We start from the raw sequence: 13,508 nt of genomic DNA, 5'->3' as shown, positions 1-13,508 counted from the left end.
CAACCAAAATTACCATAAACAACATGAAAAGACAAGCTCAAGACTGTGAGATTTTTCTACTGCATGTTACCAACAAAGAATTAGTAACCAGAAAATGGAGGGAGGAGGAGGAGGAATGAGAAAAAGGAAGAGGAAGAAGAACGGAAGGAAAGAGGGAAGAAGGAAAAAAATCTTCCTGTAAATCAAGAAGGAAAACACAATTAGTAGGATGAGAAAAATGTCACAAAAGAAAAAAAATCGGGGCGCCTGGGGGGCTCAGTCGGTTGAGCGTCCGACTTTCGCTTGGGTCATGATCTCGCGGTTCGTGGGTTCGAGCCCCGCGTCGGGCTCTGTGCTGCCAGCTCAGAGCCTGGAGCCTGTTTCAGTCTGTGACTCCCTCTCTCTCTGGCCCTCCCCTGCTCACGCTGTCTCTCTCTCTCTCTCCTAGAAATAAATAAAACATTAAACAAAAGAAACAAAAAAAAAAAAAAAAAAAAAAAATAAAAAAAAAAAAAAAAAAAAAAAAAAAAAAGAAAAAAATCATCCACAGAAGAGAAACTACAAACATGGGCCACGGACATAGTAAAAAGATGCCCAGCGTTATTAGTAATCAGGAAAGAGTAAATTTAATTCCCAGTGAGATTCTAACATCCCTCCTGGTGGCCAAGCTTGTTAAAACCTGACAACAGACGTCGGCCTGAATGTGGAGGACCAGGAACCCCTCCGCACCCCCCAGAACTTCAGGTGGTGTGAACACGACAGTGTGAGGTGTGCTGCACGCTGTGCGCCCCACGCAGCCAGCCTTCCCACACTGAAGTGTCTACCCTACAGCAGCCGCCCTCAACACTTCTGGTCTCAAAACTTCTTTCTACTCTTAAAAATTATTTGCTTTAATGGGCTATACATCCACTGATAACGGTTATATTAGAAATTAAAATTGATAAATTTAAAAAATATTTAAAACTACCAACAAGACAATTACATGTCATTATAAGTAACATATTTTTATGGAAAATAACTGTATTTTCCAAAACAAAATTTAGTAAAAAAAAAAAAATGAATGCTTTACATTTTTGCAAATCTAATATAACAGAAGGCAATTAGGTTTTCATATCTGCTTCTACCTTCAGATGTGTTATAATATCATGCATCACGTACCCTTTGAAAAACTCTACACTCATGAGAGAATGAGAGTGGGGAAAAAGCAAAGAACATTGTTGTTATTATAGTTTTCATCCAACATACTCCCTGAAAACGTCTAGGATTGCAAGGGGAATGATTCTTCAACAGGTCCCCAGAGCACACTTTGAAATCCACCTTTAAAACTCTAGTATACGTGCCTAACACAAACCCACACACACACACACACACAGCTCACTACAGCACTGTAATAACAAATGAGAAACACCTAAAGAATTTATGAAAGACTAAATAAAGCTTCTATTCACACAAAGGTATACTACATAGCGGTCTAAATAAAAATTAAATTAAAAACAAACTTAAAAGCATAATGACCTTGGGGCACCTGGGTGGCTCAGTCGGTTAAGTGTCTGACTTTGACTCAGATCATGATCTCACAGCTCCTGAGCTGGAACCTGGAGTCGGGCTCTGTGCTGACCACTCAGAGCTTGAAGCCTCTTCACTGATTCTTGCTCCCTCTCTCTGCCCCTCCCCAGCTCACACTCTGCCTCTTTGTCTTTCAAAAATAAATGTTAAATAATAATTTATTTTTTTTTAATGTTTATTTATTTTCAAGGCAGAAACAGAGTGTGAACAAGGGAGGGACAGAAAGAGAGGGAGACACAGAATCTGAAGCAGCTCCAGGCTCTGAGCTGTCAGCACAGAACGCGACGCAGGGCCCGAACCCAAGAACCAGGAGATCATAACCTGAGCCGAAGTCGGACTATTAACCAACTGAGCCACCCAGGCGCCCCTTTTAAATAATAATTTTTTAAAAAATGAACTAAAGCTACACGAACCAATATAACATCATCTCGAAAACTATTCTTAAAAATACAGTGGAAAATTATAATTTACATAAATGAAACTTTTATAAGTGGCACAATTTATACAGACTTTGAAAATATGCAAAATAGCACTATTTCTAAGCTATGAAATAAATGCCTATGTAGTAATATAAATACTAAAATATGCATAGGAAATATAAATACTAAATTTATCACAGTGGTGGGGATCTACGGGAAAGATAGTTAAGAAAATGGGATAAGAAAGGAGTACACAGCGACTCCAACACGTGTTTTCTTAAAAGAAAAAGCCTCAAAGAGAAAGAAAAAAAAAGCCTGAGGTGTACAATCGTTAAAATTTGTTAAAGCCAGGAGCTGACTTTCGTGAGTGTTCCTTACTCAGTCTCTGTTCTTTTCAGTATATTGGAAATCTCTCACAATTTGAAAAAAGGAAAAAAATGTTTGCTCTACTTAGTTTTGGCAGATAAAAATCTCTCAAATATATTCTGACACTATCAGCGTATTAGTTCACATTATATATTTTTTAACTTTATTGTCTCTGACTTACAAAAACTGTATATATTTAAGGTGTACAACTTGATGTTTTGATGCATGTATGTATCAAAATAACCTCTCCATAGTTATTTACCACCCTGGGGGAGGGGGGCAAAATTTAACCTAACATCTACACTCTCAGCAAATTTCAAGATACAATACAGTATTGAAACTATCATCAGTACGCTGCACAGCTCACCTCCAGAACTCATTCATCTTTCATTAACTGCAACTTTATACTCTTTTAATGCTAAACGTACTCTTAAAATATTTTACATAGGATCCCCTTTATACAAATGAGTTTTTGTTAGAATTCAAACACTGAAATACGTTTGAGATTCTTGTTTAAGGGATTACAAGGAAATTATTTTAAGGACTTACTATGAATTATAAGTCCTACTATTGCCTTATCGATAAACTGTCATTAGTGATAGTCAAATAGGAAATCAAAGACCTACGAACAATTCCATGTAAAAACAAAGGTATCCAAAAGGGCAGTCTTTTTTTTTCCTGCTAAAAATATATTAAGATAGTAATGTGTGATGGAGCAAGTATAGAATTACGGGTTTTCAGAATAAAACCACTTTTTAATGTAAAACGTAGGGAGGGAGAAATCTGTCCCACCATGAGCTTACTTCCATAAATATTATGACAAGAGGAAATGGCAACAACCTGTCAATTTAACTATTTTCCCCAATTAATTTATATTTCAGGCACATATTCATATTACTATAGGCATCTGCCTCATTTAAATCAGGTGACTATTTTCAATACTCCTACCTACATTTTCCTAAGATGTTTTAAAATGACTTGTGAAAACCTAAATGAAACCATAAACTTGGGAGAAGTTTACACACACGAATTTATTTATTCCACCAGTTAAACACTGATTCTCAAGGGAGAGGATGGTGTGAAAATAAAGCAAAGCTTTATGCCATTGCTTTTTTAACTTTTTTTTTTTATAAGTCAGACTATTTACCTTGCATTTCAAATGGAATTAAAGGGCTTGAGATTTAAAGGAGCATGGGCTTTTTAAAGCCTGAAACACTTTGCTAACCGATCTAAAGACTTTACTTTTATGTTTTTCACTAATAACTTTTTTAAAAAGTACTATTACTATACTGCCTTGAAAGCAATCTCTAGTTTCTCACACTTCCAGTCAAACTTCATTTTTAAAACTGTCCTGTTCTCACTGACTTTTAAACTCCGCCTCTTCTCTCCGTCACTCTCCCTCCCTCTTAACAAACCTGCCTGTGATGTTTAGTAAATCTGCCAAACACTCAACTCACTCAATTGTTATAACAATCCTCTCTGGTGAGTACAATCATTATTCCAATTTCAAAGATGAGGAAACGGAGTCACAGAGGGCAAAGGAACTTGCTCAAGGTACCAAAAGTTATAAACAGGAGAGCCAGGTTCAAATCCAAACTCCATGCCAAAGTAAGTCATATTGTTTTTTTTAATTTCTATTTGTTTGATTTTTATGTCATTACTTTAAATTTTCAGCAACTAGAAGCAATGTTTTCCATACACTGCTGGATTTAAGAAATGTGAGAGGCGCCTGGGTAGCTCAGTTGGTTAAGTGTCTGATGGTTCAGGCTCTGTTGGTGATATGGCAGTTCGTGGGTTCGAGCCCCGGCCTGGAGCCTGCTTCAGATTCAGGGTCTCCCTCTCGCTCTCTGCCCCTCCCCCACTCGCTCTCGCTCTCTCTCTCTCAAAAATAAATATTAAAAAAAAAGAAGAAAGAAATGTGAGGCAGAGTAAAAGGGGCTCTCCTGACCATGTTTATTACGTTAGTGGAGGAGAAAAAATGACATGGTAGTGCAGGAAATAACTGCGGCAGAAAATAACATTTTCAGTTTAAGACAAAATTGTCTGGAGGACTTGTAAGCGGAGGTGGCCAGTAAGCAGGCGAGATTCACACACGTCAATCTGAATCTCAAAGGCAGGAGGGGTCTGTGCCGGTGCTGGAGGGCAAGGGAGCCTGGGGGCAAGATTCCGGCACCGCAGGCAGCAGGAACGGAGAGGAAGGGGGAGAGCAAAGAGGAGGAGAAAGCAGGTTCAGGGCCAAGACGAGTTTGGGATTTAGCACGGGGCTCTCGTAGGCAGAAGCAGGGACAGGGAAGTTTGGTGGGTCGGAATGTGTCCTCGATTAGAAACCGATCACAAATCCTTACTGGCAAGAAAAAGCCGGTATGCCTGTGCTCTCTGCATTCTGCAGTGAGCGAGTATCAGGCCGAAATAGAATACAGCCTCCTCTTTAAATGAAGTAGGAATCTATGAAGCTGAAGGGAGGCTCTGAAATGAAAACACTTTAAAATGCATTAATGTAAAGGATTATTTGGGGCGCCTGAGTGGTTCAGTCTATTAAGCGTCCAATTCTTGGTTTCGGCTCAGGTCAGGATCTTACAGTTAGTGAGTTTGAGCCTGACATCTGGCTCTGTGCTGACGGTATAGACACTGCCTGGGTCGGGATCCTCTCTCCCCCCCCCGTTTGCACTTCCCCCACTCATTTTCTATCTCTCTCTCTCAAAATGAATAAATTTTTAAAAATGAGATTATTTTTAAAAAATTTTAACGTTTATTTACTTTTGACAGAGAGACAAAGAGAGACAGGGAGACACAGACTGTGAAGCAGGCTCCAGGCTCTGAGCTGTCAGCACAGAGCCCAAAGCAGGGCCCGAACCCACAGACCGCAAGATCGTGACCTGAGCCGAAGTTGGGATGCTTAACTGACTGAGCGACCCAGACTCCCCAAATAAGACTATTTTACATGTTTACGTGCCTTAAGAAGGTTTCAGTCACCTTAGAAATGCACTTTTATGCACAGTCACTATTCAGCTGAGGTTAAATTAAGACCTGCTGGAGCACCTGCCATGGGCAGGAAAGCTCTGGAGGGAGAGAGCATATTCCCACATGTTGCCTGCCCGCCTGTGGCAAGGGCACCTCACAGCTGCAAAGCTTACTGTGATGTAGGGCATATCCATCCTGCCATTCTGATGGCATTAATGTCAACCAGAGAATCTTGCACTTGCAGAGACTGTGGGGTGAAATGTAACTTAACCTCTGGAGAAAGAGTGGGATTTGGCAGAAAGTTAAGGAAAGAGGGCTGAGCACTAAGAACCAAGAAAATAACTCACATAGGAATATTTGGCTACGTCAGTTTTGCGGGATTTTTTTGTACTGTGTGTCTCTAAAGGTTGTGGTGGTGTTATTCTTTTTAATTTATTGGGGGGAGGTTCAAGTGAGCGAGAGGCAGAGAGAGAGAATCGCACGATGGAGGGGGGAGAGGGAGAGAAAGGAAAAGAGAAAGAGGAGGGAGAAGCGGGCCTTACCTGAAACGGGGCTCATGTTTTTCCTTTTTACCCGAAGTGGGGCTGGAACTCACAAACCATGAGATCATGACCTGAGCCAAAGTCAGATGCTTAATGCCAGCCACCTAAGCACCCTGGTGTTTTCCTGTTAAAGACTGTGTTTTATTTACTATTTACTGGATAGCTACAAAAGAACTGCCTTTCCTTATGTCTTTTTTACAGTTAAAATTTATTTAATAGGTAATACAAGCATATCATAAACATCTTTTCAGTTATTAAAAAGGAGATATTAAAAAGTCTCCCAACTGACCAACTGTCATCTCCAGAGATTTCCCTCCTGAGATACTCTTTACAACTGCATTTCTTTAAACTGTTTAAATGCTGATTTTCTTCTAGTTCTGACTTGCACTTCCATGATTTAGTGATGCTTAACTAAACACCTATAATAGGATAATTCTCTTGGTCACATCTCCAAAATATGCACCAAGAATGCAAGTACTCTACAGTCTAGGTTGGACTTTCAATATGCACACAGGACTACAGGTTATAAAAAAAGAGGAGGAAAAAAAAGGCTGGATCTTATTTCCTTTTCATAAGATAGGATTTTCTTCTCTATTCTACCAAAGTTCTGTGGAGTCAAACAATCCTTTGGCTTGAAGAAAAAAAACTAGGACTTGTGTACAATTATTTTTTTACTTCTTCCTTTCACAGTTTACACTGTGGGGTGCTTTATCATGTACAAAATAAGTTAATATATTGGTATCTGTACAACATCTATAAAGACATATGTTGGGAGTGCATACTCAAATACATTCTGCTAGTGAGAGCATATAATCAAGAAGTTTTGAGAATTAGAGGCGCCTGGGTGGCTCAGCTGGGTGGGTGTCCGACTTCGGCTCAGCTTATGATCTGGTGGTTCTGGGGTTCGAGCCCCGCATCGGGCTCTGTGCTGACACATCAGAGCCTGGAGCTGCTTCAGATTCTGTGTCTCCCTCTCCTCCCGTTCATGGTCTCACTCACTTGCTCGCGCGCGCTCTCTCTCTCTCAAAAATAAATAAGGAACATTAATAAGAAAATAAATTAAAAAATGGTTGAGAGGTAAATAGCTCAGTACATCAGGTGTTCATTTCTAAAGTAAGTATCTTATCAATTTTTTAAAAGCATATGAAGTGCTCATTTTAATGGGACAGACAGAGAAAACAATTTTAAGAGGTACAGATCAATACTTGGCTAGACTGTAAATTTCTAGACGTAAAAGTAGATGGCTTATTTTTTGGTACATGGTTCTTTTCAACCAAGTTCCTGCTATAAGAGTTCTTGAAAATTAAGTGTACCATGGTTAAGGAGATGGGCTCTGAACTCACAATGTCAAGTTCAAATCCTGACTCCATGACTTTGAGGAAGCCTAACTGACACATGTATAAATCGTCTTGTTCACTGTCTGGCACTTCAACAGCCAAAAATGTTAACAATTATAGTTAAATAAAAAGAGCATCATTTAACAAACATTAGCTTTAGTAATGGAAATGAAACAGCTGAGTCATGTTTTCATTCTGCATAATTCAACATCTTTTGGAAAGATTGTTTTTTTGGGTCCAACTGAAATGCAGTTAAAAAAATATTTGACATTTATTCATTTTTTTAAGAGACAGAGAGCGAGTGGGGGAGGGACAGAGAGAGAGGGAGGCAGAATGTGAAGCAGGCTCCAGGCTCTGAGCTGACAAGCAGAGAGTCTGACGCGGGGCTCCAACTCACGGACCGTGAGATGATGACCTGAGCCAAAGTCGGACGCTTAAATGACTGAGCCACCCAGGCACCCCTGGTCCAACTGAAATGTATTTGAACAAGTGGAAGCTTTTGCCTTCTTTTTTATCAAAAAACAAAACAAAACAAAACCCCTCAATATTGCTCCCATGAACTATTTTGTCTTGGAACAGCTAATGTAAATTAAACAATGTCAATCCCTAGCCAAACGGATACGGGAATAACTACATACAGTATATCTTCTTGGCTTCACTTTTATGTGGAACATGTGTTTATATTTTGACCTTTTGTCTTTTTTTTAATGCAGAACCATTTTTAAACATCAGCAGCTGGAATGATTTTTCTTTTTTTGAAGTTTCCAAACATATTAAGTTACACATGGCAGTGCCTATTGCTGAAACATTTATAAATGTTACACCAACTGTGTTTACAGTTCTGATTTTTTTTAGATTGTTTTGTTTTCATATAAGCCATGACCTGAAAAATTCAGCTCAAATTCTTTCCACATAATAATTACATAATGGAACAGTCTGAGTCATTTTGAATTTCCGAAACACAAAACTCGCTCCCATAAGATCATGATGAGTATCGGTAGTGGAGTTTTGGGGACTAACCCCACCATTACTAAAAGGTACTGATAAGGCTTTAAGGACTCTAAGAACAGGACCGAACGTGGTGATTAGAATTCATCCAACTGAAAAAACCATTGCACTCTTTTTTCTTTCCCATTGTCTGTCTTTAAGCGGTTGACACAAAAATAAAGTCTAATAGTAATTTCGCTGCGGTGAAAAAAAATTCAAAGAATAAAACCTGGTAATTCGTAAGGCAAAAGTACAAAAATACTTCTCTTTAGCCTCACCTCTTAAACCTTATCTATCACCCCGATGGAAGACAGAAAGAATTTATAATATGTAAGTTAATATAAACAGCACACAAAATATAAAGAAAAGTTCTATAAACAAGACCAAAAAATCAACTAAATTGGGGAAAGGAAATTACTGCACTGTCAGTGCAGTGTCCCAAAACGGGGCTCGAACTCCTGAACCATGACTTCCTGACCTGAGCCAAAGTAGGACGCTTAACTGACTGAGCCACCCAGCTGCCCCCACAAAAGGACCGTTTCTTCAGAGAAGTCCAGAGATGGTCAACTTAAGAGTATAATCATTCCTTCTTTAAAAAAGAAATGACCCAAAAAAACAGGAAGGAGTTGGCACTCAAGCAATATTCCTGCAGTTGAGTACATGAGAGAATGAACACAGCACCCTACCTTCCAATACCTTCCTTCTCCTAACAGGTCACCCCAGGCCCCAGCCCCTCTCTGGTGTCACAGGACCGTGGACACCACTCACACAGGCCCTGGGGTCAGTCACTCAGTCCCCCCTGTGCCTGCCATGGGCCTTCTCTAACTGCTACTACCCCGATTACATGACTTTCTTCACGGGTCACAGATAAGCCTCCCATTGAAGAATTCAAAGGTCTCTTGCTGGCATTTGCACAGTTGAAAAAGAAACACATTTGGTTTTCTTGAGGCAGAGAGGAACCAAATCTTGACAGCTGGAAATTTTCTAGAACCAAAGGGGTGAGACTTGCAGCTACCCTGCAATAACAATAACCACTCGCTCCTCACTGCATCCCGCCACGGCACAGCACATCTGGATGCACGGCCGCGAAGCGAAAGCTTAGAAGTGTCATACGTTAAATAATAATGGCTGACCAGTTTGATCTTTAAGACACGGAGATGAATTAAAGTAGCCTTCAATTCTTGTTCAGGTGTTTTCCTTCTGTGCTCTCTTCAGACAAAAGTATAAACTAGTCAAACAACCTCACACAAATCCCAGCTGATTTTACTCTGCTCTTCCTCCCCCCCTTTTCCCTGAGCCTAAAACAACAAAGGGGTAAGAGTCTGAGAAAAGACACTATTTCAAGTCCTTTGATTTCCCAGTTTCAAACCTTAAAGCATCCACTTATTACTGCTATTAAAATGAATAAGTTTTTCCCTGTTCTACTCTGAAAGATCACCACATAAACTCAAAATATTTTTTAATTTTAAATCTTGTTATTGTTTTATGCTCATAACTAAAATAATGGCATCAATATTTTTGCCATGGCCATGAATGATGTAATTCCAATTTCAGGAGAATTTAAAAGTACCGTATAAATTTAAAACTTACCATGTAAATTTCTAATAGCCAAAGGCCACAAAGTCTCATTAGTTTAAAATTCTGGAGCTCTTAGCTACAAATTATGAGTTGAAAGGATGTGGGTTTGATTACTGTGCAACATAACTTCACATTAAATCCCAAGTGGAACTGCCACGTAAGCTCATTTCCTACTTCATTTCTCTAAAAAGTGCAAACACTAGATTCATTTCCACAAAACACAATGAAACTGCTATTCTGCAAGAAGTTTACATGTCTGTAAGACTTCATGTTAATGAGATCATCTGTCTTACATAGAAAACAATGCTTGCTACGTGCACTGTCCTGAGGGCCCTTATAAATATGAATCCATTTATCCTCCAACAACCTTATGAGGTGAGTACTACTATTTTGATTATATGTCAATATGCTTAGCAGAGCGCTTCATATGTGAGAGAAAATAAGTGTTGTCTGACTTTCGTGAACAGTTTCACACAAATTAAATTGTATTGAAGAGGGTGATGACGAGCTAACAATTGGCTGCTCTGTCTCTTAATCCTCCTTAGCAGTCACAGAGACAGCGGGTTCTTAAATAAGGACAGAGATAAAAGTGAGTTTAATACATCAGCCAAAGCAACAATTCATTAAACCTATGACTACGCTCTACAGGTTGCTGCTGTCAGGCCAAGAAGTCAATGAGTGAAGTGTTTTTTATTCCCAGTATGAGCATGGTGAAGAACATTTTCTCAGAAGGCTCTTAAGAAGCCCATATATGTATGTAGAAATTTGTTCTCTTAATCTCCCCACCACCACCACCACGAGCTCCTACTTGCCGATATTTTGCATCATTTTAAGGATCTCTTGTAAATTCCCCATATTCCCCCATAAATTGTAAAATACTGTAGGTAGATACGACTCTCCATTTGACATAGGTCAGAGTTCAGAGGATTAAGTCATGGTTTTTACATGGTGAACATCTATATATCTTGATATGCTTGCTTTATAAGATATTGTATATTTTTGGCTTGTGTATCCACTCTGAACTCTAGATTTTTCTTCTAAAATGTGGAAAACTCATCTTCTGTATTTTGTATAGTTTATTTTTTTCCAGCTTGATTGATCTTCTTGTACCCATATGTAATTTTTTTCCAACAACTTGTCAATTTATAGGGATAATCTGGGATTTTATTTACTTCATTTTATAATTCCAGCAATTTCACTGAAGAAATTATTGAGCACACAGCGATGCCTACATGAAACCATTAATTATCACAGATTCCACTCCAGGCTGGTACTGATCCAACTCTCTGGCCTACTGTAAATCTTTTTCATATATTCTAAGCCTGGGGACACTACCCTTTCAGAAGCCACATGTCATGCTTTAGTTGTTTTCTGTAGGATGGGGGAGAGGGAAGCAGTCTCCATTACAGCTTTTGTAAGGACTTTGAGAGTTCTGTGGAAGGGTTATTACCATATGCCGTTATCATTCTAACACCTAAGCCTTGCCCTTTTATCCAGAATTGAAAGCAAACTGAAAGTAACACAAGGAAAAAATTAAAAACACAGGATGGGAATGGGAGAGCTACCAACAGAGAAAGGGATCCTGCATAAAGGCAGGAAAGTAGACCACTTTCACACATCTGACCATTTGGCCTGGTGCTATCAATGGCCAGGCTACCAGACTCTACCAGACTATGACTTACTTGTTTCAATCACCACACTGAGGTCAAGGTCATATGCTTGATCCCTACCGGAGTCAAATGGGAAGCCGTCTCATTGTCAACAATCTGCCTAACCTCTCATAAACACCATTACTTGTCTTAAAGGGATTCATGAGAGTGGCTATGAACCAATCCATGCAAATTCATCACCGTCACTGGAAAAATAACCAGGAAAACCTGATCCACGAGTCGGTTCATTGTACAAATTTCACTAGTAAGAACTCTCTTATGATCTTGGGTCAGACAGATGTTAAGTAAGAAACCACACTTTGCCACTGACTAGTTCCATGTATAATCCTGGACACGTTCATTTATCAGAGCCTCATAGATAAAACACATCCAGGGTCTCAAGTAGAGTCTGACCCAAAAGGGATGTTCACATGATGCTGGCTCCAGCCCCTTCCAGAGATAAAACCTGGGAGTTAAGAGAAGGAAGGAGCCAGGTCCACCAGTGTTTCTTTCAATCCTTAGCACGTTAGCTATGAAACAGTGGGCAAGTGGCAGCCTCTTTTTTCTCATAAAACTGGAATAATGAATCCAAGTACTTAGATAATGCCTAGCACACAGCAAACGCCCTAAGTGGTGGCTACTTTTGTAAATGTTAGTAAGACAAAGACATTATTATCATCGCTCTCTGTTGATCAGCGTTTCTCACGGTGTGGTCAGGGAACCATAGATAGAAGAATGACCTAGATGGTTAAAAAAAAAAAAAAAGATCCCAACCTATTCAAAAAAGCTCTGCAAGAGCAGTGCCAGGTAATTCATCTCTGAATCAAACTTCCTTGGGATGCATACTAAAATTTAACAATGAGTGACCCATTTGGTCTTGCGCTGGGTCGCAGTAAATTAAGACCCACCAGCTAGTACTTACTCTTCACGATGCTGGGAGAATCACCTGCTGCCTGATGCTTTTCTAGTTTGGAAATTTTTTGGACCAAAACATTAAACTGACAGGCTCACTCCTGCTATTCCTCTGCACCCCCCAGGCCCTGTTTTGACTTTTTCCCCACTCGAGCCAGCGGTCAGCAAACTATGGCCTTGTTCCGTGGCCAGTTTTATACAACCCCAACCACCAGAAGGGATGTGTGTTTAAAATGTTGTTTAGGCCCGGGTGGCTTAGTCGGTTGAGCGTCCGACTTTCGCTCAGGTCATGATCTCGCGGTTCGTGGGTTCGAGCCCCGCGTCGGGCTCTGTGCTGACTGCCAGCTCAGAGCCTGGAGCCTGTTTCAGTCTGTGACGCCCTCTCTCTCTGACCCTCCCCTGATCACGCTGTCTCTCTCTCTCTCTCCTAGAAATAAAAAATAAAAATAAAAAAATAAAATGTTGTTTAAAAAAATAAAAAAGAATATTCAAGGGAGACCATGTGTTGCTCAGGGAGCCTAAAATATTCAGTGTCTAGCCTTTTACAAAAAAATTTGCCAACCCCTGGTAGTCTATAGTTTTTTTTAACTGCAGATCTCAACACAATTTACATGCTTAAAAAATAGTAATAATAAGAGAGAATTAATAGAAGACATTCTGGTAGATATATTCTAATGACCTGAGAGAGGGAAGTACCGTTGCCAAAGGTTTTATTATACACCTAAGCATGTGTGTGTATCGGATAACGATCAAATTGGATTTGGCTGTGGTCAAAAAGTAATTTTAAAGTCCTTGAGGGTAAGGGTGGGAAAAAATAGTGCAACCGGTTAATGAGCATTCATTAAAACTCACACAGAGTAATTTTTACAATGAAGGTGCCTCGGAGAACATAAAAACATCATATAAAATGATCCCTGCTGCTTAGAAGTTAATGGCTTATTCATTACAAAACGGTAATAAAATTGGTTTTGTGTACTGTTGTCAGGAGAAAATGAAATCATCAATGCAAAGTACTTCAAAAGCATCGTACTAGAAAGACAACGTTTTAGTTACACTAAGATACCATCGCAAACATACACAGGTGTTCCACCTGCTCCTTAGTTCTAGTTTCCCCCACGCTGGAAAACGAGTCTTTGTTTCCCCTTTGTGTGTCTGCATGCGTGTGTCAGGAGCAAAAAAGAAAACGCTTCTGCCCTTTCTGTGTCATCCATT

General features: G+C 39.6%; 1 protein-coding gene across 1 annotated transcript in view; it reads right to left on the bottom strand.

Moving 5' to 3' along the window:
• Positions 1-13,508, bottom strand: part of PRKAR2B (protein kinase cAMP-dependent type II regulatory subunit beta) — a 116,089-nt gene that overhangs the window by 79,923 nt on the left and 22,658 nt on the right. The gene's annotated exons all lie outside the window — the stretch shown is intronic.

Source organism: Crocuta crocuta, unplaced genomic scaffold (assembly GCF_008692635.1).
Source record: "Crocuta crocuta isolate KB4526 unplaced genomic scaffold, BGI_CrCroc_1.0 scaffold103, whole genome shotgun sequence".
In the NCBI taxonomy this organism is placed as follows: Eukaryota; Metazoa; Chordata; class Mammalia; order Carnivora; family Hyaenidae; genus Crocuta; species Crocuta crocuta.
The sequence above is the reverse complement of the archived record's forward strand: the minus strand, read 5'-3'. Positions and strand labels throughout refer to the sequence as shown.